The sequence below is a fragment of the Rhinoderma darwinii genome, chromosome 5 (assembly GCF_050947455.1).
Source record: "Rhinoderma darwinii isolate aRhiDar2 chromosome 5, aRhiDar2.hap1, whole genome shotgun sequence".
In the NCBI taxonomy this organism is placed as follows: Eukaryota; Metazoa; Chordata; class Amphibia; order Anura; family Rhinodermatidae; genus Rhinoderma; species Rhinoderma darwinii.
In genome coordinates, this window is record NC_134691.1 from 253,876,835 (window position 1) to 253,904,698 (window position 27,864).

The window sequence follows — 27,864 nt, forward strand, 5'->3', positions numbered from 1 at the left end:
TGGGACAAAGTAATAAAGTTAAAAAAAAGTTGTGTCAAAATAAAAGTTTTAAAAGTGTGTGGGGGTTTAGCATCAGGAGAGGTTGGTACAGCGGTTTCTTAGTAGCCAGAGAGAGGGACACCGTGCATTAAAGTTCATAACAGGGCTTTGCCTGTGTTTTATTCTTGTCAAAGAAACAGCCTCTTGTACAACAAGGCAAAATACAAAATAAATCCTGCTCGTCTGAGCACTAACTAAACAAGATATTATCTAACTATACCAAGTGCCTACCTACCAGGCACTGGACACAAAGTAACACAGGTCTTTACTCACATAGAATACAGGCTACTCCAGACTTAGTAGTTTCCAGTCTGAGTCAGAAGTGAGACTGACACACACTGTGTCTGCACCTTTTTATATACAGGCTGCAGGTGCAGCTAATTGAGCAGCAGCCTTGTCCTACAAGCAGAGATGGACTAGGGATTGGGGAACTCGCCCTGCTCTTCCCCAATCCAACTCCAGGCCCTTTTTCCGGCTTTTCCTTAAGCCGAGATTGGAAAGCTAGAGCTTTCTATTGCGAAAACTACTCATTCCCTGGAGCCTAGGATACATATGACAGGATTCTAGAGGAAATGTACCTTCCCTCAATGACTTTACCTGTCACTGTCTCACAAGTGATAAAAGTAAAAATCCCCCTTTTTCCCTCATCAGTCCTTTATTATTAATAAAAATAAATAAACAAACTATACATAATTGGTATCGCCGCGTCCTGTAACGACCTGAACTACAAAATTATGTCATCATTTATCCCGCACGGTGAACGCCATAAAAGAAAAATAATAATAAATCATACCACAATCGCATTTGTTTAGTCACTTCACCTCCCAAAAAATGGAATAAAAAGAGATCAAAAAGTCACATGTACCTAAAGATCTAAACTACAATTCGTTACGCAAAAAACAAGTCCTCGCACGGCTTTATTGATGGAAAAATAAAAAAGTTATGGCTCTTAGAATAAGGCAACACAAAAAGTAAATGATTTTGTAAAGGATCTGCCAGACACAGCTTCTGTGTCAACGCCCATAGGTAATCAGTCTGCACCTGCTTCTATGTCTGTGAAACTGACTCCATCTTCCTCCACTCAGGATGGCAGGCTTAGGAGTGGGAGAGCCTATCACAGCCTGGCCAGACGGAGCTAGCTCCCGCCCTCTGTCTATTTATACCTGCCTTTCCTGTTCCTCCTTGCTTGTGATTCTTCTCTGTTGGTTTCCTGGCCCTGCTGCAGCTTCTTGAACTACTTATCCTCTGCTTGTGATTGACCTTGGCTTTTCTGACCACTCTTCTGCTCTGCGTATTTGTACCTCGCTCATCTCCTGGTTTGACTCGGCTCGTTCACCTCGCTTGTTGCTCACGGTGTTCCGTGGGCAACTTCCCCATTTCCCTTGCTTCTTTGTACCCTTGTCTGTTTGTCTGTCGTGCACCTATTGAGTGTAGGGACCGTCGCCCAGTTGTACCCCGTCGCCTAGGGCGGGTCGTTGCAAGTAGGCAGGGACTGAGTGGCGGGTAGATTAGGGCTCACTTGTCTGTTTCCCTATCCCCTTTTTTTTACAAAAAGTATTTTATTGTGCAAACGCCATAAGACAAAAAAAAAACTATAAAGATATAGTATCGCCGTAATCGTATCGCCCCGCAGAATAAAGTGAATATGTCATTTATAGCGCACGGTGAACGCTGTAAAAAAAATAGAATAAAAAACAATAGTAGAATTGCTGTTTTTAAGTCATCACGCCTCTTAAAAATAGAATAAAAACTGATCAAAAAGTCGCATGCACCCCATGAAAACTACAATGAATTCCTCAAAGGATCTAGTTTCTAAAATAGGGTCACTTTTGCGGGGTTTCCACTGTTTTGGCACCACAAGACCTCTTCAAACCGGACATGGTGCCTAATAAATTAAATTAATTAAATTTCACCTCTACTTTGCTCTAAATTCCTGTGAAACACCTAAGGGGTTAATAATCTTTCTAAATGCTGTTTTGAATACTTTGAGGGGTCTAGTTTCTAAAATGGGGTGTTTGATAGGGGTTTCTAATATATAGGCCCCTCAAAGCAACTTCAGAACTGGAATCTAAAAAATAAATAAAAATGAGGCAATACTTCGCTTCTTACTTTATACTGATAATGAGCAGTGCCCACCCTGAGATGACCCCAGTTTTGACCGTTTGTATAAACGGAGACCTCTATTAGATCATTTCAGTGCCCGGTTTTCCAAAGCATACACCCCCGAGAATTGTATTTCTATTGATGAGTCATTGGTACATTTTAAAGGGAGGCTTCAATTCCGCCAGTACCTGCCGAGTAGGAGGGCAAGGTATGGCGTGAAGAAGTATAAGCTGTGCGAGATAGCATCAGGATATACCTACAAATTTAGGATATATGAAGGGAAGGACACCAGTATTCAGCCCCCAGAATGCCCCCCCTTACTGGGAGTTAATCCAAAAATGGTGTGGGATTTGGTGCATCTACTACTGGACCAGGGTTACCACCTCTACCTGGATAATTTTTATACCAGCGTCCCACTCTTCAAGTGCCTCGCTTCCAGAAGTCCTGCGGCATGTGGCACTGCTAGAAGAAATCTGCGAGGCCTCCCTAAGACTCTGCTTGGACAAACACTCAGAAGGGGTGAGAGCAGGGCACAATCTAGCAGCAACATATTGTGTGTCCGGTACAAGGACAAGAGAGATTTCCTTGTATTGACAACAACACATGGCCACACCAGTACCCATGTACTTGTACGAGGTACCAGTACAGAGGCCCCCAAACCAGACTGCATCCTGGACTACAATAGGTACATGGGAGGGGTGGACTTGTCAGATCAAGTCCTGAAGCCCTACAGCGCCATGCGGTGTGGTATAAGAAGCTGGCCGTACACATCATACAGATGGCATTGTACAATGTGTACGTGCTACGTCGATGTGCAGGCCAGATAGGAAGTTTCCTGGAATTTCAAGAGGTGGTTATCAAGAACTTAATCTTTAGGGACCAAGAAGGGGGGGCACCCAGTACTTCTGGAAGCGAGGCCACACGCATCGTACCAGGGCAACTCTTTCCAGGAGAAGTTCCCGAAACTGGCAAGAAGGGAAAAAGTCAAAAGAGGTGCAAAGTCTGCTATAAGAGGGGGATAAGGAAGGACACAATATATCAATGTGACACGTGTCCCGAAAAACCAGGGCTCTGTATGAAAGTGTTTTCAAATTTACCATACATCCCTTGATTTTTAATCTACCCCAGTTTTACTTACCCTGATGCACTCCGCACAGCTTATCCCTCGCAGTTTTCCCTTCTGAGCCCCGCTGTGTGCCCAGGCAGCTGTTAATAGCCACATGTAGGGTATTGCCGTACCCGGGAGAACCCATATTACAGTTTATGGGGTGTATGTCTCCGGTCAAAATGCTCACTACACCTCTAGTTTAAATCCATTAAGGGTGTAGTTTTTAAAACGGGGTCACTTCTTGGGGGTTTGAACTGTACTGGTACCTCAGGGGCTTCTGCATACATGACTTCGCACCAGAAAATCCCCAGTAGGCCAAATGGTGGTCTTTTCCTTCTGAGCCCTCCCATGGGACCAAATGGCAGTTTATCACCACAAATAGGGTATTGCCGCACTCAGGACAAATTGGGCAACAAATTGGGCTATTTTATTCCTTGTGAAAATAAGAAATTTTGAGCCAAAACTACATCTTATTGGAAAAAATTAATTTTTTTTTAATTTACAGCCCAATTCAAATACATTTTGTGAAAAAACTTTGGGTCTAAATGGTCACAACACCCATAAATGAATTCCTTGAGGGGTGTAGTTTCCAAAATTGGGTCACTTTTGGTGAGTTTCCATTGCTTTGATACCTCTGGGGCTCTGCAAATGCGACATGGCACCCGAAAACCAATCCAGCAAAATCTGGAAAAAAATGACTTTTTTTAATTTCACAGCCCAATTCAAATACGTGCTGTGAAAAAACTGTGCAGTCAAAATGGAAACAACAACCATAAATGAATTCCTTGAGGGGTGTAGTTTCCAAAATGGGGTATTCCTACTGTTTTGGCACCTCAACACCTCTTCAAACCTGGCATGCTGCCTAAAATATATTTTAATTAAAAAAAAGGCCCCAAAATGCACTAGGTGCTTCTTTGCTTCTGGGGCCTGTGTTTCAGTCCACAAGCACACTAGAGCCACATGTGGGACATTTCTAAAAACTACATATACATATTTAGTAGTGTTTCTCTGGTAAAACCTTCTGTGTTACAGAATTTTTTTTTCATCAAATTGAAATTCAGCAAGAAAAATGAAATGTGCAAATTTCACCTCCACTTTGCTTTAATTCCTGTGAAATGCCTAAAGGGTTACAAAAAATTCTAAATGCTGTTTTGAATACTTTGAGGGGTCTAGTTTTTAAAATGGGGTGTTTTATGGGGGTTTCTAATACATAGTGCCCTCAAAGCCACTTCAGAACTGAACAGGTACCTTAAAAAAAAGGCTTTTGAAATATGAGAAATTGCTGTTTATGTTCTAAGCCTTGTAACGTCCAAGAAAAATAAAAGAATGTTCAAATAATGACGCCAATCTAAAGTAGACATATGGGAAATGTGAACTAGTAACTATTTCCGGTGGTATAACCATCTGAAAAATGCTATTTTTTCCACATTTTCTCTAAATTTTGCAGTTTTTCACAAATAAACGCTGAATATATCGAACAAATTTTGCCACTAACATAAAGCCCAATGTGTCACGAGAAAACAGTCTCAAAATCTTAAACCACTTTATGAGCGATTTTTAGCTTTATGCTAAGGAGTTTCTTAATGCCCAAGTGGGCGTGTTTTTACTTTAGACCAAGTGGGCGTTGTACAGAGGAGTGTATGACGCTGACCAATCAGCGTCATACACTTCTCTCTATTCATTTACACTGCACTAGCGATATAGTTATATTGGTATGTGCAGCCACATACACAAACACTAACATTACTGCAGTGTCCTGATAATGAATATACATCACTACCACCTGGACGTGATGTTTATTCAGAATCCTGACACTTCTGAATCTTTTCTGTGTGATTCCAGCAATTCAAGCGTAATCTCGTTTGAAATGACAGGTTACTTCGTAATCTCGTGAGATTACGCTTGCCTTGCTTGGGCATTAAGAAACTCCTTAGAATAAAGCTAAAAATTGCTCATAAAGTGGTTTCAAATAGATCGTTTTTCTAAATAAAAAGCATTACTGTCACCTACATTATAGTGCCGATCTCCTTATATAGGAGATAGGGCACTTATAATGTGGTGACAGAGCCTATTTAAGTCCAAAACAAGGCTGCGTCCTTAAGGGGTTAATTATATAGTATATTTGATTTCCTTTCTACATCGCAACAGTTGCAAATGTGCCCAAAACAGACTCAATGGACGAATTATCCAGATTTTGATTGTGATAGACGTTTATTTTCGATTTCTTAAAAATCATGAAAAGGAAAAACACTCATTCCCTTAGAATAAGTCTTGTAGGTGAAAGATCCACCTTGCTTCCTCCTGTAGTAATTTCTTGTCTATATCTCCCCTACGGGTGCCCAGCTTTAATTGACATATTCCCCAAAATGTAAGAGTTTTGGAATTATTATGAACAAAATGAATGTGTCGTGAAATTTTATTTTGAGACCCACGATACCCCTTCTAGATTGTGGTGGCATCACAGCAGGGCCGCCATCAGGAATTTCAGGGCCCCCTACAGCTAAATTTTCTGGGCCCCCCTACCGTGGCACCGCCTGTTAACGGTACTCCGTCCAGCACTATATCATGGTACCCAGGGCCGCTATCAGGGGAGGTATTAGGGGTACTGATGTGAGAAGCCCGGCCAAACCTAATTGAAAGGGGGGCCCGGCAACTGCCGCGACTTGCCTTTGGTAGAAAAAAAACAGGCCCCTGCAATGGGGCCCGTTTTTTTCACCAAAAGAATGTCGTGAGCTGCGGGCCCCCCTTTCAATTAGGTTTGGCCGGGCCTCTCACATCAGTACCCATAATACCCCCTCTGATGGCGGCCCTGGGTAGCATGGGGGTCGTCATGGGGGCCGTCAAACACTGCCGCCCGTGCGACCGATCGCGCGCACCCGCAAACTCCCGCGCATGCGCACCCGCGACCGCCTGGAACCGCGCACCGAATTTTGAGGCAGATTTTGACCTGCCCACACTATCTTGCCGCGTTTTTTGCCCGCGGCGATTGAGGACAGCAGACAAAAAACGCAGGGAAAAATGCATTTTCTGCCTCCCATTAATTTCGATGGCAGGTCAGAGGCAGAACCGCGGCAAGAAAGGACGTGCTGCTTTTTCTTTTTTCCGCGACTGGCTCCCATTGATTTCAGAATAAATCAATGGGAGGCGGTTTTGGAAGTTTTTTGGTGCTGATTCTGACGCAGTGTCCGAGTCAATATCAAGGCCCAAAAACTCTGTGAACTGGGCCTTATTGTTAGGGCTTATTCGGACGAACGTGTAATACATCCGTGCATCGCGCGTGATTTTCACGCGCCTCGCACGGACCTATGTTACTCTATGGGGCCGTTCAGACTGTCAGTGATTTTCATGCAGCGTGTGTCCGCTGCGTAAAACTCACGACATGTCCGATATTTGTGCATTGTTCACGCATCACGCACCCATTGAAGTCAATGGGTGCGTGAAAATCACGCCCAGCACTTCCGCAGCCGTATAAACTATGAATGAAAACAGAAAAGCACCACGTGCTACAAACATACAAACAGAGTGTCATAATGATGGCGGCTGCGCGAAAATCACGCAGCCGCGCATCATACGCTGATGACACACAGAGCTGTTAGGCTGGGTTCACACGTGGCGGAATTTCACTTAAATTCCGCTGCGGACACTCCGCAGCGTTAATCCGCAGCGGAGCCGTTTGTCCATTGACTTACACTTTAATTTAGCAGTGTTCGTTTAGACGAGGCGTAAAATTCCGCTGCGGAGCATAGGCTGCGGAGCGGAATTTGGTGTCCGCAGCATGCTCTGTCTGTTGCGGAGCAGTGGCGGACTCATGGCGGAATTTCTCCATTGACTTCAATGGAGATTCTAATTTCCGCAATGAAGTCCGCAGCAGTCATGCACATGTTATGTGTGCTGCGGATCCGTCTTGCTTTTTTAACTTGACATTTCTTCATTCTGGCTGGACCTATGTATTTCTAGGTCTACAGCCAGACTGAGGAAGTCAATGGGGCTCCCGTAATGACGGGAGCGTTGCTAGGAGACGTCAGTAAATAGTCACTGTCCAGGGTGCTGAAAGAGTTAAGCGATCGGCAGTAACTGTTTCTGCACCCTGGACAGTGACTACCGATCACAATATACAGCAACCTGTAAAAAAATATAAGTTCATACTTACCGAGAACTCCCTGCTTCTGTCTCCAGTCCGGCTTCCCAGGATGACGTTCCAGTCTAAGTGACGGCTGCAGCCAATCACAGGCCAATAACAGGCTGCAGCGGTCACATGGACTGCCGCGTCATCCAGGGAGGTCGGGCTGGATGCCGAAAGAGGGACGCGTCACCAAGACAACGGCCGGTAAGTATGAAATTCGTTTACTTTCACTAGGGAAAGTGCTGTCCCTTCTCTCTATCCTGCACTGATAGGGAGAAGGGAAGCACTTTTCCCGCAGTCCGCAGCAGCTAGTCCGCATCAATTTACTGCACATTTTGTGCAGATCCGCAGCAGAATCTGCAACGCAGATTCTGTGCGGCATTGATGCGGACAGTTGCGGAGGAAATCCGCCACGTGTGGTCATGCCCTTATGGACCTTTTGCATGCGCAAAACGCCACGTTTTTGCGCACACAAAAAGCACACGCTTGTGTGAATCCGGCCTTAGGGTAGGAACACACTAGGCATGAACACTGCGGATTTTATGCAACACATTTTATTGTGGAAAATCTGCAGCGTATTACAGTCGCAGCAGAGTGGATGAGATTAGAACAAATCTCATCCACACGCTGCAAAAAAAATGGACCTGCAGTGTGGCTTTTTAAGCCGCAGCGTGTCAATGTATTCTGTGGAATCGCTGCTCCTCTGTTGCGGAAATGCTGCGGTTCTGCCGCAAAAATCACACATGAGAAAAAAAAAAGGTACTATTTTACATTTATAAAAAAGTTTAGACTTGCCCCGGCCGTAGTCCTGGTGACGCGATCCTCTATTCTTAGCGCAGCCCGGCCTCCTGTCATGACGTTTCATCCCATGTGACTGCTGCAGGTCACATGGTCTACAGCGTCATCCCAGGAGGCGGGGCTACGTTCAGAAGAGAGAGATGCGTCACCAGGACTACGGCCGGGGTAAGTCGAAACTTTTTTTTCCCTGCAGGATTCCCGCAGCGGACACGCCTCACGAAACCTGCGCCACTATTTGGTGCGGTTTTGCTGGCGGAATTCCCTGCGGCTACCGGGGCGGATAAGCTGTGTAGTTTTACTCAGCATATCCGCCTAGTGTGTCCCTTATGATGTCGCTCCTGGAGCTGCTGCCGGTCTCTAAATAGGCAGTTGGTCCAGTAGAATTTGGAATTATTTTTTTTTGTGAACCAGCTTAAAAAATCCAAAACTTTTGTGTTAGGGCCTGTTCACATCACCGTTCGCTTCCGTTCCGTCTGAGGTTTCCGCCGGGTGAACCCCGCAACGGAAAGTGAAAGTGACAGCTTCCGTTTCCGTCACCATTAGCGCAGTCGACTACGCTATTGATTCCGTCCGAAAACCTGCCGGAATGGTGACGAACGGAAACCATTAGCGATGTTTCCGTCACCATTGAGATCAATGGTGACTGAAACGGAAGCTGTGCTGTCACTTTCACTTTCCGTTGCGGGGTTCACCCGACAGAAACCTCAGACGGAACCCCGGAGCGGAAGCGAACGGTGATGTGAACAGGCCCTAACACAAAAGTTTACACTTTACATTTATAAAAAAGTTTAGACTTGCCCCGGCCGTAGTTTAGGTGACGCATCTCTCTCTTCTGAACGTAGCCCCGCCTCCTGGGATGACGCTGTAGACCATGTGACCGCTGCAGCAGTCACATGGGATGAAACGTCATGACAGGAGGCCGGGCTGCGCTAAGAATAGAGGATCGCGTCACCAGGACTACGGCCGGGGCAAGTCTAAACTTTTTTATAAATGTAAAAAAGTACCTTTTTTTTTTCTCATGTGTGATTTTTGCGGCAGAACCGCAGCATTTCCGCAACAGAGGAGCAGCGATTCCACAGAATACATTGACATGCTGCGGCTTAAAAAGCCACACTGCAGGTCCATTTTTTTTGCAGCGTGTGGATGAGATTTGTTTAAATCTCATCCACTCTGCTGCGACTGTGATACGCTGCGGATTTTCCACAATAAAATGTGTTGCATAAAATCCGCAGTGTTCATGCCTAGTGTGTTCCTACCCTAAGGCCAGATTCACACAAGCGTGTGCTTTTTGTGTACGCAAAAACGTGGCGTTTAGCGCATGCAAAAGGTCATAACCGCTCCGTGTGTCAGCAGCGTATGATGCGCGGCTGCGTGATTTTCGCGCAGCCGCCATCATTATGACACTCTGTTTGTATGTTTGTAGCACGTGGTGCTTTTCTGTTTTCATTCATGGTTTATACGGCTGCGGAAGTGCTGGGCGTGATTTTCACGCACCCATTGACTTCAATGGGTGCGTGATGCGCGAACAATGCACAAATATCGGACATGTCGTGAGTTTTACGCAGCAGACACACGGACACACGCTGCGTGAAAATCACTGACAGTCTGCATGACCCCATAGAGTAACATAGGTCCGTGCGAGGCGCGTGAAAATCACGCGCGTTGCACGGATGTATTACACGTTCGTCTGAATAAGCCCTAACAATAAGGCCCAGTTCACAGAGATTTTGGGCCTTGATATTGACTCGGACACTGCGTCAGAATCAGCACCAAACAACTTCCAAAACCGCCTCCCATTGATTTAATCTGAAATCAATGGGAGCCAGTCGCGGAAAAAAGAAAAAGCAGCACGTCCTTTCTTGCCGCGGTTCCGCCTCTGACCTCCCATCGCAATCAATGGGAGGCAGAAAATGCATTTTTCGCTGCGTTTTTTGTCTGCTGTCCTCAATCGCAGCGGGCAAAAAACGCAGCAAAAAATGCGGCAAGATAGTGTGGGCAGGGCAAAATCTGCCTCAAAATTCTTTAAGGGATTTTGAGGCAGATTTTTTCGGCCTGCAAAATACTCTGTGTGAACAGGGCCATACATAAACAGCACTTTGAGACACTTTACTCACCATGTCAGAAGAGCTGCTCCCACTCCAGTCTTCTTCAGGCGATGTCTTCGGTCCAGATGTCGTCCTTCACCTCCAGGCTCCAGAAAATGGCGGGGATCGTAGAACTGCCGCCGCGCAACAACTAGACTCCTCCCCCTCTCCTTACGCAGCCACGCTCTGGAGAAAGAGGAGGAGGCGGAGTCGGATGAGGAGGCGGAGTCGAACGAGGAGGACGAGGACGAGGAGGCGGAGTCGGAGGCGGACGAGGAGGACGAGTCGGAGGCGGGCCAGCAGGTAAGTAGACTGCGCCGCTGTCCAGTGTGGCTGTCCTTCCCCCTATATCTTGTGTTGCGGGCGCACCGCCTCCCTCTCGGCGGCGCGCCTGGTCGTTCGCGCGTGGGCGCGCGCGCTTGCGGTCGTTCGCGCGCAAGCGGGCGGTGTTTCGCGGCGGTGATAAGAGGGGGGCCCGCAGCTCACGGCGGTGTTTCACGAGAGGGGGGCCCGCAGCTCACGACATTGTTTTGGTGAAAAAAACAGGCCCCATTGCAGGGGCCTGTTTTTTTCTACCAAAGGCAAGTCGCGGCAGTTGCCGGGCCCCCCTTTCAATTAAGTTTGGCCGGGCCCCCTACACTACTACCCCTAATACCCCCCTGATGGTGGCCCTGCATCACAGTACTGTTCTAGATAATTCTATCAGTACTTATTTTTCTATTGCAATTGCTTGGTTAGGATGGTAGTTTGTATGTCCCCATACCATGACGATTTTAACGGTCTTACCGATTAATATTTGTGGGACTGGATTATTTATCTGTGAAATTTTTAATTCCTCCTTTTTCTACATGTTTATTCTTAAATGTTTTTAAACCTTTTTTCTTTTTAGGTTATACCATGTATTCCATGATGTGTGATCATTTTTATTTTGTTCCCTATTACATTCACACAGTGATAATCTACGTTTTACTATGTTGCAAATAATATCACATAAACAAACAAGGCTTTATCTCCCCTCATAAAACAAGACCACCTTTTTATAACGTAGACCAAACATAGACCGGACATAATATGTCTCCAGGAGACCGATTTCTCCCAAAACTCATACCACATAACTCTTACCAGTAATTATGATACAATTTACATGTTGAATGCTGTTATAAAAAGAGGAGTGGTTACTCTACTCTGTAACAACTTTCCTTTTCAAGTGGAATCTGTTGATACAGATTCTGATGGGAGGTTTGTGATAGCAGTTGGCAGTTTACATGGCCAACGTGTAGTCTTGGTTAATTCTTATGTCTCAGTGGAGACCCTGACCCGGTTTATTTTGTCCCTTTTTAAGACATTGCCATGGCTACTGCCTGCTAAGGTTTTCTGGGAAGCAGACTTTAATTTTGCTCACTCCCCCTAAATCGAACAGTCATCGTCAGGGACTGATAGGATTTCATCTGTTATTAGGACTAAAGTTATAAAGGCCGTTCGTTGTTTTAGGGGTGATAGATGCATGGATAGATCTACGCGACAGAATAGGGGATACACATATTATTCCCCATCACATTGCTTATATTCTTGAATAGACCTTCATGTGGTCTCTGCCTCTTTACTTCCCAATGTCCCCTATGTCCGACATGTCTTTTATTCATGATCTAACCATGAAATAGTTCTGGGTTCCCTCCATTTCTTACCTTCCTTGAAATTCCCAACCTAGGAGATTGAACAAATCTTTATTAAAAAATCCAGCTCATTGAAAAAGTCAAGATAAGAGATCTAGTCATTATTTATTTAATGCGTTAAAAGTCAAAGTAAAGACGGCTACATCTGTATTCTGGCTCAAATTTCAGAGAAGCTGAAAAGTTACTTTGCTACTAATAGACCTCCTGAGTCCTCCCCTGATTTGATTTGGTTGGCCTATAAGGCCTTTATTCGTGGATCTCTAATTAGCCTAGCTTCCAGCAAAAACAAGGCCAAAATAGCTGCTCAGCTAACCCTAGAAGGCAGACTCGTATTGTTGGAAATTACTAATCAACGTAATCGTTCCATATAGATTTGAGGACAGATCGAAGAGGTAAAAAATGATTACTGTTGTGGTGTCACAATGGTCAGTATTGTGTTGTCACAATTAACACTATTGTGATGTCAAAAAGGTCACTATTGTGACATTACAAAGGTCACTATTTTAATTTCACACTCGTCATTATTTAGATGTCACAATCCTCACAATTGTGATGTCACAATAATTACTGTTGTAGTGTCACAATGGTCACTATTGTGGTCACAATGGCCATTTTTGTAAAGTCACCAATGTCGCTATTGTGATTTCACAAATATTACTGTTATGATGTCATATGCGTCAATTTTGTGTTGTCACAATCATTACTCTTGTGATGTTACAATAGTTACTATTGTGATGTTACAATGGTCACTACTGATATGTCACAACAATCACTAATGTGATAGTACAATGGTAACTAATATCACAACGATCACTATTGTGAAATTACAATAATTACTAATGTGACATCACAGTGGCCAATATTGTGATTTCACAATGGTCGCTATTATGATTTAACAAAGGTCACTGTTGTGATGCCACAATAGTCACGATTGTGATGTCACTATTGTGATGTCACTATCATCACTATTGTGGTGTCACAATGGTCACTATTGTGATGTCACTATCATCACTATTGTGGTGTCACAATGGTCACTATTGTGATGTCACTATTGTGATTTCAAAGGTCACAATTGTGATGTCACAAAGGTCACTATTGTGATGCGGAAATGGTCAATAAATTAAAGGCACAATAGTCATAATTTAAATGTCACAATAGTTTTTATTGTGATGTTACTTTTGACACTATTGTAGGGTCACAATAGTCACTGTTGTGATGTCACATTAGTCCCTGTTGTGATGTGACAATTACTATTGTATGTCAAAAAAGGTTACTGTTGTAATGTCACAATTGTCAATATTGTGATGTCACAATAGTCACCGAGGTGGTAGGTTCCCACTGCAGGTGGGGTCTCCTCTGGGGGGGAAGCTCTCCTGGGGTCAGAACCAGGACTTGTGACCCAGCATTCGGCCGCTTCCGGCTCACTACAGTGACCACTTCCTGTCGCGGCGCATGTCACTTCAGGTGGGAATGACGCACGGACGTCCCAGGAAGCGGTGCTCCGGCGGCCCATGTGGAGAGGAGGGGCTACAGCGCATCATGGCCTGGGAGCCTCCCCAGCCAATCCTAGGCCTGTTTTTAGGTCTGAACCAAGACGACTCCTTCTCCAACAAAGCAACTAGCATGGAATCTCCAGGAGAAGCAGCAGGACGCGTGGAACGACCTGAGCGATCAGACCCAGAAAGATCCTCCAGTCCGGTAATTTAAATGGCATGGGATCTTCTAGGAAGCATGGTAGGACAAACCTTTTTTTCCATTATTAATTTTGTCCTTCCTTGTATATTGCATGTTTCCTAGGTCAGAGGGGGTCCCAATAAAAAGTTGGACATGGCTCGCAAAGAATGTGCTATGTGTTGTAGGACGCTAGCAGCCTCTTATCAAAAAGAGTTATGCCAGCTTTGTTTAGATAAGATCCTGGCAGAGGAATCTCCTAGCCTTGCCTCTAGCATAAAAGATATAGTACGTACAGAGGTTAAGAATTCCCTTAGATCCCTCAGAAAGAATCATGATCTTCCTAGCACCTCGTCTGGCAAGACACGGCAGGGCCTAGGCGTTTCTAATTCCTCTAGTGAAGAGGAAATGTTTGAGGAGGAAGGGGAGCTATGCTCCTCTGAGTTTCTCTGACGAAGATGGGGGAGGGAAGAACGTATTTCCAGCGGATGATGTGGACCAACTTCTTAAAAGCAGTCCGGGCCACTATGAATATCGACGACCCCATGGAACCCCGGTCCATTCAGGACATTATGTTTGAGGGCCTGCGTCCTAGGAAACAGAGGACTTTTCCTGTTAATGGGAATATAACCAGCCTCATTAGGAGGGAATGAAAGAACCCTGACAGGAAGTTAGGCATTCCCATAATTTTGAAGAGAAAATATCCCTTTGAGGAGGGTTTAAGTAAGGACTCGGATAGTTTTCCCAGACTGGATGCCCCAATAGCACAGATATCCAGGAAAAATGCCTTACCGTTTGAGGATCTTGGGTCTCTCCCCAAGTCCTATAGATAGGAAGGCGGACTATTATCTAAAAAGAAACTGGGAAGCCTCTGCAGAGACCTTTAAACCTGGTATTGCGGCCACGTGTGTAGCCAGGTCACTTAAAATCTGGATAGCTCAGTTGGAGCTTCATCTTAGAGACAAGACTCCTAGGGATCAGATACTGGCTTCCCTCCCGGTTTTGTCTAAGACCACAGATTTTTTGGCTGATGCCTCTGTGGACTTGGTCCGTCTGGCAGCCAGATCCGCATCCCTATCCAACTCAGCCAGAAGAGCTATATGGCTGAAGACATGGAGTTGCACGCTCAAAAGGGAAACTTTGTTCTATCCCTTGTTCAGGAGATGTTTTTGTTTGGTCCTCCACTGGATGATCTCCTGGAGAAAGCATCTGATAGGAGGAAGGGGTTTCCTACCCAGGGCAAACCAGACTCCTTTCGTCCCAGGAAATTTAATAGAAAGCCCATTCCCAAGGGACAGGAATCTCGATCCTCTAAATTCCCTAAGAAGAACAGGGATTTCTTGTTTAGGCCTCAGAACGATCCCAAGAATAAGGATCATCAACAATGACGCCAGAAGGATTGGTGTAGGAGGTCGCTTATCCTTTTTATGCCAAGAATTGGAAAAGATCTCCTCAAACAAATGGGTTCTAGATATCATAAAAATAGGATACAAACTAGAATTCATGTCCCCTCCACCAGACAGATTCCTCCCCATAAAGAAGCAGAAGGATTCAGAGAAACAGCGGGCTCTAGAATCAGAGGTTATTTCTCTTATTAGGAAGGGGGTTCTGGTACCAGTGTCGAGACCAGAAATAGGGAAAGGCTACTATTCCCCCCCCCCCTCTTTCTGGTAAAGAAACAAGAGGGCTGATTCAGGGTTATAATAAACCTAAAACAGCTAAACTCCTTCCTAATTTACAAGAAATTTCCGATGGAGAGTATCCTCTCTACTGTAAATCTTCTCTTTAGGGTTTGTATGATGGCATCAATAGATCTGGAGGATACTTATTACCATGTCCCTGTCTGCATCACTCACCAGAAGTATCTGAGGGTGGCAGTAATTTTGAACGACTCCCTAATCCACCTCCAATACAGGGCGCTCCCGTTTGGCATCTCTCAGGCCCCGAGAGTCTTTACCAAACTTATATCAGAAATGACATCAATGATACGAACGAAGGACATTCTTATCATTCCCTACCTAGATGTCTTTTTAATAGTGGCAGACACCGCCCAGACTTTGACACTCCATCTACAGTCAGTAAAATCGACTTTAATAGATCTGGGATGGAATATAAACATAAACAAGTCAAACTTAACACCATTCAACAGATGCATTTTTTTGGGAATCCTTCTGGACTCCTCCAGACAGATGTCTTTTTTCCCTCAGGGAAAGATCCAGCCTTTGATAAGAGTGTCTCCCTCCCCTTTTTGGATCACTTGACTTCTTTCAGAAGGGCTATGTCGGTCCTGGGTCTTTTAACCTCCTGTATCCCGGCCATAATGTGGGCTCAGTTCAGGTCAGTGGGATCCTCAAACCTCCATAAGATCTTCCAACTACAAGGAGCTGGAAGCAGTACTTCAAGGCTATGAAAAACACAATTCCTATACTTTCGGGAAGAAGGGTTAAGATTCTTTCAAGCAACACGACTACAGTAGCATACATTAATCATCAGGGAGGTACAAGATCAGGGCTACTGATTAAGTTAGCTACAGAGATCTTTTCCCTAGCCGAGCTGCATCTATCGTCCTTTTCAGCTGTCCATCTAAGGGTAAGGGACAATCAGGTAGCAGACTTCTTGAGCAGAACACAGTTGCTACAGTCAGATTGGTCCCTGAATCAGGATGTCTTCCGGATGATTGTGGCCAGGTGGGGGATTCCTTCCATAGACCTGTTCACTACCAGGGAGAACAAGAAGGTGCCCAGATTCTTCTCCCTAGACCCCAGGGAATATCCAGTAGCAGTAGATGCTCTCTCCCAGTGTTGGAGCAAGGAACAGGGATGCCTTTCCCCCTTTGTCTACTCCCGAGAGTTTTAAAAAAGATCATAGAAGACAAAGCCTCGGTAATCCAGCTTTCTCTACTTTGGCCAAAGAGACAAGGGTTCACCTGGTTGAGGAAGTTGTCCGTAACCCAACCATGGATCCCTCTAGACAGACGAGATCTCTTGTCCCATGGCCCAGTAGTTCATCCAGACATCTCCAGGCTGCATCTTACAGCATGGAGACTAAGAGGATAAACCTCAGGAAAAGAGGTATCTCAGAAACTGTCCTCTTTACTTTACTGGCAAGTAGGAAACATGTTACCTCTAAAATAAATTTAAGGGTTTGGAAAGCTTTTTTTACCTCTACAGGAATTTATATAGATCCAGATATTCCCCTGATATTAGACTTTCTCCAGGCGGGTACAGATTTCTGCCCTAAACTCCTTCTATGATTCCTGATTGGCAGAACACCCCTGGATTAAAAGGTTCCTGATTGCAGCCTCCAGGATAAAACCTCAAATAAGGTCTTCAGTCCCACCTTGGTCCTTACTGATTTGATGGGTTCATCCTTTGAACCTTTGGACTCCCTGTCCATTACATTTCTCACTCTAAAGATTACCTTTTTACTAGCAGTTACCACTTACCGAAGAGTGAGTGAAATTCAGGCCCTCTCGGCCTCCCCCCCCCTTACACTTTAATATAGGACGATAGAGTAATTATGAAGACCGTACCAGGTTTTTTGCCAAGTGTAATTTGCCCATTTCATCAAGACCAGAAGATTATTCTTCCCTCCTGTTGTGTCTCCCCAAAAAATCCAAAGGAGCAGGAATTTAATTGTCTAGATGTGAGGAGATGCTTAGTCCACTACCTGGAGGTCACAAAGGACTGGAGGTCTTCACAGAATCTCCTTATTCAGTTCCAGGGTCCAAATAGAGGATCGGCAGCTAGCAGACCGACAATAGCAAGGTGGATTAGCAGGCCATACACTTGGCCTGTGTGGGCCAGAACACTAATCCCCCAGAATTTTTTGGAGCTCATTCCACCAGAGCTGTATCTACTTCTTGGGCAGAAAGAGCCAACGCATCTCTAGACCAGATTTGCAGGTCGGCTACATGGAGTTCACCCCACACCTTTTATTAAGCATTCTAGATTACAGTTGCATTCACTCACTGACTTAATCTTTGGTAGGAACGTTCTACAAGCTGTAGTTGTGGTACACCACAAAGTGGAGTCTTCAGAAACAAGGAATACACTGTATTTTGTATATGTGATTTGTTTTACTACTGTAATCTGTGTAAAGTGATTGCAGGCATTGCTCAAAGGGTTACTTTCTTTACAAGGTTTTTTAATAATTAAACCTGCTCAGGGCAGAATTCTCTGGAAGCATTATACGTTTTTGAAGAAGCAATTGGCCAATCACGGAGCTCCTAACTAAATAAACCTGTGGGGGAAGAGTGAGATAGTGGAGTTAGATAGGAAAAAGCATACTGAGCTAGTCTCTGCAGAGAGAGACATCTAATTCCTAAAGAGCCCTGTGTACAGAGACATATTGTCCAGGGAGTAAAGAAACAGAGAGAGAAAGAGATGAAGAGTTACAGCTGAACTTCTAGAGAAGCAAAGACCTGTTGGCTGAACACTAATCTGAGCAAAGAAGAAAGGAAGCTCATGAGTCTGCCTGTACCCCATGCTGCTGCTACATCCAGCCTGCCCGTACAATACTTTTCACTGCAAGTTCATCTAAGTAAAGTAAGTTGAATTTTCTAAGTTACCCCCCTGTTTCTCTGGATTCATTTACTGGGGAGGGAAGATATCAGCTTCAGTGCATCCACCCCTGCACGTCTCCATATCTGTGGACTTCGTTATATTCTGCCCTGGGTTATCATCACAGCCCTGCATCCACACAGGAGCTCATCCCCAGATTACATATATATAACTGGCGTCACAACAAATCTGTCAAAGTTCTATTTCCCTTTGACCTCCTTACCCTGCACCAGACTGGGGAGCAGTATCTGAAGTGGCCACCGTGGAGGGGTAGTTACACCCGCCAGCCCATCACCGTGACAAGTGTCGGCTGATCCTCACTCCTTACTCCCCCCCCCTTCAGTAAACTTTCTTCGTATCTCTTGTATATAGGATATATAGCACTATAAATATATATTTATGGTGTGGGGTAGCTTTTCACTAAGGTGGCGCAAAAAAAAAAGAAATATAATAAATGAATGTGTGTGTGTATACACACACACACAGTGTATATATAGATAAAAGATAACTAATTCTCATCCTCAGTTCTTTCTAAAGACTGGGTGTGTGTGGAGAGGTGTGTCCTTTTTTATATCGTCAGGCTTCTTGTCCAGCAAATGGGATGTCTCTCCAGGGGTGCTGTCAAAGGTTCATGAAAAACCGATTACCAGTAAGTAATCTTTTCTGCTTTTTGACATTACTGTCTGACCTAGTGCTTATTCTCTTATACATTATTGTCATATCACAATGGTCATTATTGTGATATCACAATGGTCATTCTTGTGATATGTCACAAAAATCACTAATGTGACGTCACAATGGTTATAATGCCACAATGGTCACTATTGTGATTTCACAACAGTCACAAAGGTGATGTCACAATAACGACTATTTTAATGTCACAATAAACACTATTGTGATGTCACATTTATCAGTATTGTGATGTCGCAAAGGTTACTGTTGTGATGTCATAATGGTCACTATTGTGATGTCACAATGGTCTATGTTGTGATTTTACAAAGGTTACTGTTGTGATGTAACAATCACTACTTTTCTGATGATAAAATGATTACTGTTGTAGTGTAACAATGGTCATTATTCTGATGTCACAATTATCACTATTAGGATGTCAAAGGTTATTCCTGTCGGTATTGTGATGTAACAATGGTCACTAGTGTGATGTCACAATGACCATTATTGTAATGTCACAATGTCATTATTGTGCTGTAACAATGGTCACTTTATTGAGGTCACAATTGTAAGTTTTGTGATGTCAAAAAGTCCAGTGTGATGTCACAATTGTTACTGTTATGATGTCACACAGATCACATTTGTGATGTTACAATCATTACTATAGTGATGTCACTATTGGGATATCACTGTAATGTCGGGGTAGGGAGACAGACAGTTGAGCCCTAATCTACCCGCCACTCAGTCCCTGCCTACTTGCACGGCCTGTCCTAGGTGACGGCGTACAACTGGGCGACGGTCCCTACGCTCAATAAGTGCATGACAGACAAACAGACAAGGGTACACAGAAGCTAAGGGAAATGGGGCAGTTGCCAACGGCAACACCGTGAGCAACAAGAGTAGTGAACGAGCCGAGTCAAACCAGGAGTGTACGAGGTACCAAACGCAGAGCAGGAGAGTAGTCAGTAAAGCCAGGGTCAATTTGAAGCAGAGGTAAATAGTACTAGCAGGAACAGCAGAGCCAAAAAAACAGACAGAATCACAGGCAAAGGAACAGCAGGAAATGAAGGTATAAATAGACTGAGGGCAGGAGCTAGCTCCGTCTGGCCAGGCTATGATTGGTTCTCCCACTCCTCAGCCTACCAGCCTGAGTGGTAGCAGATCGAGTCACTCTATCAGACCTAGGAGCAGATGCAGACTGATTAACCACGGGCGACGACACAGAAGCTGTGTCTGACAGATCCTTTACAGTACCCCCCCCTTTTATGAGGGGCCACTGGACCCTTCCTAGGTGGACCTGGCTTATTGGGGAACCGAAGATGGAACCTCCTGAGCAATACCCCAGCGTGAACATCCCGGGCGGGTACCCAAGTCCTCTCCTCAGGCCCGTATCCTCTCCAATGGACCAGGTACTGGAGGGAGCCTTGGACCATCCTGCTATCCACAATCTTGGCCACCTCGAATTCTACCCCTTCAGGGTTGAGAACAGGGACCGGAGGTTTCCTCGAGGTAGCCAAGGAAGGGGAGCAGCGTTTAAGGAGGGAGGCATGAAACACGTCGTGTATTTGAAAAGACAGGGGGTAACTCAAGCCGGAAGGAGACAGGGTTAAGGACCTCAATGACCTTTTACGGCCCTATATACCGAGGAGCAAATTTTTTGGACGGAACTTTAAGACGCAAATTTTTTGAAGATAGCCACACCAGATCCCCGACCACAAACAAGGGGTTAGCAGAACGTCTTCTATCTGCCTCAGTCTTTTGTATGCTCTGGGACGCCTCTAGGTTCTTCTGAACCTGGTCCCAGTCTGTGCATAGTTCCCAATGAACTACATCTACCTCGGGATTGTTGGAACTACCAGGTGAAACGGAGAAGAACCGTGGATTAAACCCAAAATTACAGAAAAAGGGGGAGACCTCTGATTTGTTACTGACCCGGTTATTAAGGGAAAATTCGGCGAGGGGAATGAAGGAGACCCAATCATATTGAAAGTTGGAGATAAAACACCTTAAATATTGTTCTAGAGACTGATTAGTCCTCTCAGTTTGGCCATTAGTTTCAGAATGGAAGGCCGAGGAGAAAGACAGATCAATCTCCAACTTCTTACAGAAAGCCCTCCAAAACAATGAAACAAACTGTACCCCTCTGTCAGAAACAATATTGACAGTAACCCCATGGAGACGCAGGATGTGTTTGACAAACAAGGTAGCTAACGTCTTGGCATTGGGTAGTTTCTTGAGGGGCACAAAGTGGGACATCTTACTGAAGCGGTCTACTACAACCCACACCACCGACTTGCCTTGAGATGGAGGCAGATCGGTGATAAAATCCATGGAGATATGGGTCCAAGGTCTCTGGGGAATGGGCAAAGAAAATAGTAAGCCCGCTGGTCGGGACCTGGGAGTCTTGAACCTAGCACAAATTTCACAAGCAGCGACGTAGGCCTTAACGTCTTTAGGCAACCCAGGCCACCAATAGTTTCTAGCAATGAGGTGCTTGGTACCCAGGATGCCTGGGTGGCCAGATAGTGCAGATTCATGATTTTCCCTAAGTACCCTTAGCCGGAATTGCAGGGGAACAAACAGCTTGTTCTCAGGAAGGTTCCCGGGAGCTGAACCTTGATCAGCCCCAATTTCGGAGACTAAGTCAGAATCAACAGAGGATATGATTATACCTGGGGGCAAAACACAAGCAGGATCTTCCTCCGAAGGAGGGCTGGCCATGAAGCTACGCTACAGTGCATCAGCTTTAATATTTTTAGACCCAGCCCTATAGGTGACCACAAAGTTGAATCTAGTAAAAAACAACGCCCATCGAGCTTGTCTCGGGTTTAGCCTCCGCGCAGATTCTAGGTAAACCAGATTCTTGTGGTCGGTAAGGACAGTTACCTGGTGCCTAGCCCCCTCCAAGAAGTGGCGCCACTCTTCAAATGCCCATTTAATGGCTAAGAGTTTGCGGTTGCCCACGTCATAGTTACTCTCAGTGGGCAAGAACTTCCTGGAGAAGTAGGCACAGGGACGGAGATGGGTGAGGGACCTGGTACCCTGGGACAAGACAGCACCCACTTCCACCTCGGAGGCGTCAACCTCCACGATGAATGGCTCTATTTGGTTAGGCTGAATCAGCACTGGGGCAGAGATAAAGCACTTCTTAAGGATCTCAAAAGCCAGGACCGCCTCAGGAGGCCAGTGGAGGAGATCAGCACCTTTGCGAGTAAGATCCATAAGAGGCTTAGCGATGACCGAGAAGTTAGCAATAAATCTCCTGTAATAATTAGCAAACCCCAGGAAGCACTGTAACGCCTTCAGGGAGGCAGGTTGGACTCATTCAGCCACAGCCTAAACCTTGGCAGGGTCCAATGCGGAATTCATTAGGAGTGAGGATTTGACCCAAAAATGGTATCTCCTGCACCCCAAACACACATTTTTCGGATTTAGCAAAGAGTTTGTTTTCCCGAAGGGCCTGGAGCACCTTCCTGGCATGCTCAATGTGGGAGGACCAGTCCTTGGAAAACACAAGTATGTCATCAAAGTACACTACAAGAAATACCCCCAGGTAGTCTCTTAAAATTTCATTTATGAAATTCTGGAAGACCGCGGGAGCATTACACAATCCAAAGGGCAAGACGAGGTATTCGAAATGACCCTCGGGCGTGTTAAACGCAGTCTTCCACTCATCCCCTTCTCTGATTCGGATAAGGTTATAATCTGCCCGAAGATCAAACTTAGAGAACCATTGGCCCCCTGAACCTGATTGAAGAGATCAAGAATCAAAGGAAGGGGATACTGGTTCCTTACAGTGACCTTATTCAAGTTTCGGTAATCGATGCACGGCCTAAGACCACCATCCTTCTTCCCTACGAAGAAGAAGCTAGCACCTACCGGAGAAGTAGAGGGGCATATGTAACCCTTGGCCAGGCTTTCCTGGATATATTCTCTCATGGCCTCACGTTCGGGACAAGAAAGATTAAAAATCCTACCCTTAGGGAGCTTAGCTCCTGGTACCAAATCGATTGCGCAATTGTATTCTCTATGAGGAGGTAACACTTTGGAGGCCTTTTTAGAAAAAACATCAGCGAAGTCCTGAATAAACTCAGGTAGAGTGTTCACCTCCTCAGGGAGAGTAATAAAATTAACAGAAAAACAGGACGTCATGCATTCATTACCCCATTTGGTAAGATCCCCAGTATTCCAGTTAAACGTGGGATTATGCATCTGCAACCAGGGAAGGCCTAAAACCAAATCGGACGGTAATCCCTGCATCACCAGTACAGAGCACTGCTCCAAATGAATGTTCAAAAACAGGGGTATGCTGCGTAAAATAACCATTAGCAAGTGGAGTGGAGTCGATACCCACTACCGGGACAGGTTTAGGCAAATCAATCAATGGCATAGCTAGAGACATAGCAAATTCCACAGACATAATATTAGCAGAAGACCCTGAATCCACGAAGGCACTGCCGGTGGCAGACCTACCCTCAAAAGAGACCTGAAAGGGAAGCAAGATCTTATTAGGTTTCATATTTACGGGAAATACCTGTGCGCCCAAGCGACCTCCCCGATGGTCACTTAGGCGCGGAAGTTTTTCGGCTGCTTATTCTAACGCCTTGGACACTTGTTCACTTGATGCTTGTCATCCCCACAGTAGAAGCAGAGACCATTCTTCCTGCGGCGCTCTCTATGTTGTTGGAGAGACACGGAGGCCCCGAGTTGCATTGGTTCATGTGAGATTCCCGTGGAAGAACGAAGCAACGGAACCTCGGGAGCCATGATGGGGGAGCCAGAGGAGAAGGCACAAAACGTTCAAGTCGTCGTTCCCTGAGACGTCGGTCAAGACGTACCGCTAAAGCCATAACCTGATCTAGAGAGTCAGAAACGGATAGCTAACTAATAGGTCTTTCAGGGCGTTAGACAGACCCAATCTAAACTGGCACCTCAAGGCAGGGTCATTCCACCGAGAAGCTACACACCACTTCCTAAAGTCAGAACAGTACTCCTTAACGGGTCTCTTACCCTGACGTAAGGTCACCAAAAGTTCAGGGGCGTCAGGAGCAAGGAGCCCAGGAGAAGGCCCATTCTTGGGGGCCGTCCTGGAGCCGGGACATAATTATACCCACTCGCTGGCTCTCAGAACCTGGGGAGTGGGATCTTAATCGGAAATAGAGCCTACAACTCTCCCGAAAGGAGAAAAAAGTCTTCCGGTCCCTTGAGAACCGGTCAGGCAACTTGAGGTGGGGTTCAAGAGGTGAGGTGGAGGGCACTACCTGGTTAGCATCACGCTGGTCGCACCTCTGAGCCAGGGCTTGGACCTGTAGGGAGAGACCCTGCATTTGCTGAGCCAGGGTCTCAAGGGGGTCCATAGTTGTGTAGGAACCAGGGTAGAAAAGGTATATGGGCCTGTGATTATGTAATGTCGGGGTAAGGAGACAGACAGGTGAGCCCTAATCTACCCGCCACTCAGTCCCTGCCTACTTGCACGGCCCGTCTTAGGCGACGGCGTACAATTGGGCGACGGTCCCTACGCTCAATAAGTGCATGACAGACGAACAGACAAGGGTACACAGAAGCTAAGGGAAATGGGGCAGTTGCCCACGGCAACACCGTGAGCAACAAGAGTAGTGAACGAGCCGAGTCAAACCAGGAGTGTACGAGGTACCAAACGCAGAGCAGGACAGTAGTCAGTAAAGCCAGGGTAAATTTGAAGCAGAGGTCAATAGTACTAGCAGGAACAGCAGAGCCAGGAAAACAGACAGAATCACAGGCAAAGGAAGAGCAGGAAATGAAGGTATAAATAGACCGAGGGCGGGAGCTAGCTCCGTCTGGCCAGGCCGTGATAGGTTCTCCCACTCCTCAGCCTACCAGCCTGAGTGGTAGCAGATCGAGTCACTCTATCAGACCTAGGAGAAGATGCAGACTGATTAACCACGGGCGTCGACACGGAAGCTGTGTCTGGCAGATCCTTTACAGTCACAATGGTCATTATTGTGATGCCACAATGGAAACTGTTGTGAAGTCACTACTGTGATGGTTATTATTGTGATGTCTTTATGGCCACAATGGTCATTACTGTGATTTCACAATGGTCATTGTTATGTCATAATGGTTTCTATTGTGATCTCACTAAGCCACTATAGTAATGTCACAATGGTCACTATTATGATGTCATAATGGTTATTATTGTGATGTCACAAAGGCAACTCTTGTAAATGTCACAATGGTTAATGTTACTGTTTGATGTAACAATGGACACTATTGTGATGTCAAAAAAATCTTTATTCTTATGTCATATTGGTCACTATTGTACTGTTACGATGGTCATTATTTTGATCGTGGTTGAACAGCAGCACACGTCTCCAAAATTTCAATCAATATGTTCCTTTATTGGTCAAACATCCAGTAAAAAAATGGCAACGTTTCGACCCGTGACAAGTGGAGGGTCTTTCTGAGGATTACATTACGTCAGACTGGGTTTGTCTGATCTTACAGCGTGACACCGCTCCTGATATCGGGATTTGTGCTGCTTCAAATATTTTATTTTTTGGGTCATTATTTTGATGTCACAATGGTCATTTTTGTAATGTTACAATGGCGGCTATTGTGATGTCACCATTTTGCCTCCTTCCAAAAACGACACCACACCTGTCCACAGGTCGTGTGTGGTATTACAGCTCAGCGGCGTTCACTTCAACGGAGCAGCCAAGTGTTTATAATCCTGGAAAACCCCTTTAACTGTGTGCAGCAGTAACAGCACATTTACCTACCCTCCCTGCGGGCGTCCTATCAACGCGCACGACAGCATCTGTGTGTGTGTGGGCACTGCTCATGCGCCGAGGGCTGACGCCTCCGTGCGTGTGACGTGTCCCCCCTCTACAATAGACACCAGTCAAGAATCATCACAAAAATCTGTTCTTACTGATCTGACCACTAGATGGCACCATGGTCAAGTCTTGTCTGGATCTATTTGCAGATCTGGCCACTAAATACATTTCGTTGGATCCCCATTCACAAATCGAACTAGTGCCATAAAGAAAACATAAAAATTAGCTATAGTTCAGCAAATATCACTTTGTAACATGATTATACCTATAGATCTGCAAGAATTGCTCTGTAAATAGATTTATCCAATACTTGGATGCATAGCCAAGACCAGATAATAAGTCTTATTTTAATGCCCTATTTAAATTTATACCGTCTATATCGATATCTGACATGCTTATCTCGTGTTGGTTGGTACCAACCTAAGTTTCTAATATATACATTGTAAACCACTCACATTGGGCACAATAAATAAATTAAATATGTTTGTATAGAATATTTGATGACACAATTTATAACAACTGGTCAAACATTGAGTTGTGATCCCCCATGTGACCTGTACAGAGTATTCAAAAGATGCATATATATAAATATATATATATATATATATATATATATATATATATATATATATATATATACTCCATATAACATATAGATGTATATCGATACATAGTACAAAATATATTAACCCCTAGGCGCACAACGACGCAACTGTACGTCCATATGGCCAGTTTCTTAGAGCACAGGGACGTACAGTTACTGCGTGGTTCCCGGTCCACCCTGACAGCTGACACTCCACTGTATGCCGATCAGCGGCTTATTTACGCTGATTTCGGCAATTAACCTGTTACATGCGGGGCTCGATTGTGATCTCCGCATGTAGGGGTTTCTAGCACATCGGCAGACCTCACAATGAAATCGTGTGGTTTGCAGATGGCTAGCATGGCGACCGGAGGCCAAGTAATGGTCTCCGTGTCTGCCATGTACGGAAGCCTATCAGGACCAGCCTCCTGATAGACTTCCTGTCAGAGTGACCGGACGTCACTGTCGTTCGCGATGCACACTGTCGATGAGAGTGTCTGAGACAGTGTCGGTGACAGTGTGCATCGGGAACTGGGAGGTCAGCTGTCCCTGACTGCTGACACTCCACTGTTGCCGATCAGCGGCTCATTGCCGCTGATTTCGGCAGTTAACCCGTTACATGCGGGGCTCGATTGTGATCTCCGCATGTAGGGGGTTTGTAGCACATCAGCAGCCCCCATGTAATTGTGGGGGCTGCTGATGCTTGTGATGGCACCCGGGGGCCAGACAACGGCCTCCGGGTCTGCCATTTACGGAAGCCTATAAGGACCAGCCTCTGGCTGGTACTCAATGACTAACTGTCAGAGTGACTGTGACGTCACACTCACAGTTGGAATACGTTACACTACCTAGGTAGTGTAATGTATTCTAGCAGCGATCAAAACTACAGGTAAAAAAAGAACGTGTAAAAACTAAAGAAAAAAGTAAAAAAAAAGTTAATAAAAATGTTTTACAAAAGTGTAAAAAGAAAAAAACATTTTTTTTCCTATAATAAGTGTTTTATTATAGGGAAAAAATGAAACCGTTAAAAATCAGTATACATATTTGGTATTACCGTGTTTGTAACGACCCAATCTATAAAACTATAATGTTATTTTTACCGCCCGGTGAACGCTGCAAAAAAAACAAACTAAAAACAATGCCAGAATCACTATTTTTTGGTCACCACTCCTCCCAAAATATAGAATAAAAAGTGATCAAAAAGTCGCATGTACCCGAAAATAGTACCCATAAAAACTACAACCCGTCCAGCAAAAAACAAGCCCTTATACCGCTTTTTTGACTGAAAAATAAAAAAGTTACTGCTCTCAGAATATGGTGACACAGAAAATAAATTATTTTATAAAGAAGTGATTTTATTGTACAAACGCTGCAAAACATAAAAAAACTATATACATATGGTATCGCCGTAATCGTATCGACCCGCAGAATAAAGTAAAATTGACATTTATAGTGCATTATGAACGCCGTAAGAAATAAAGAATGTAAAACGCCAAAATCACTGTTTTCAGTCACCAAAGCTCTAAATAAATGTAATAAAAAGTGATCAAAAAGTTGCATGTACCAAAAAATGGTACCAATAAAAACTACAGCTCGTCCTGCCAAAAATAAGCCCTCACACCGCTCAATTCATGGA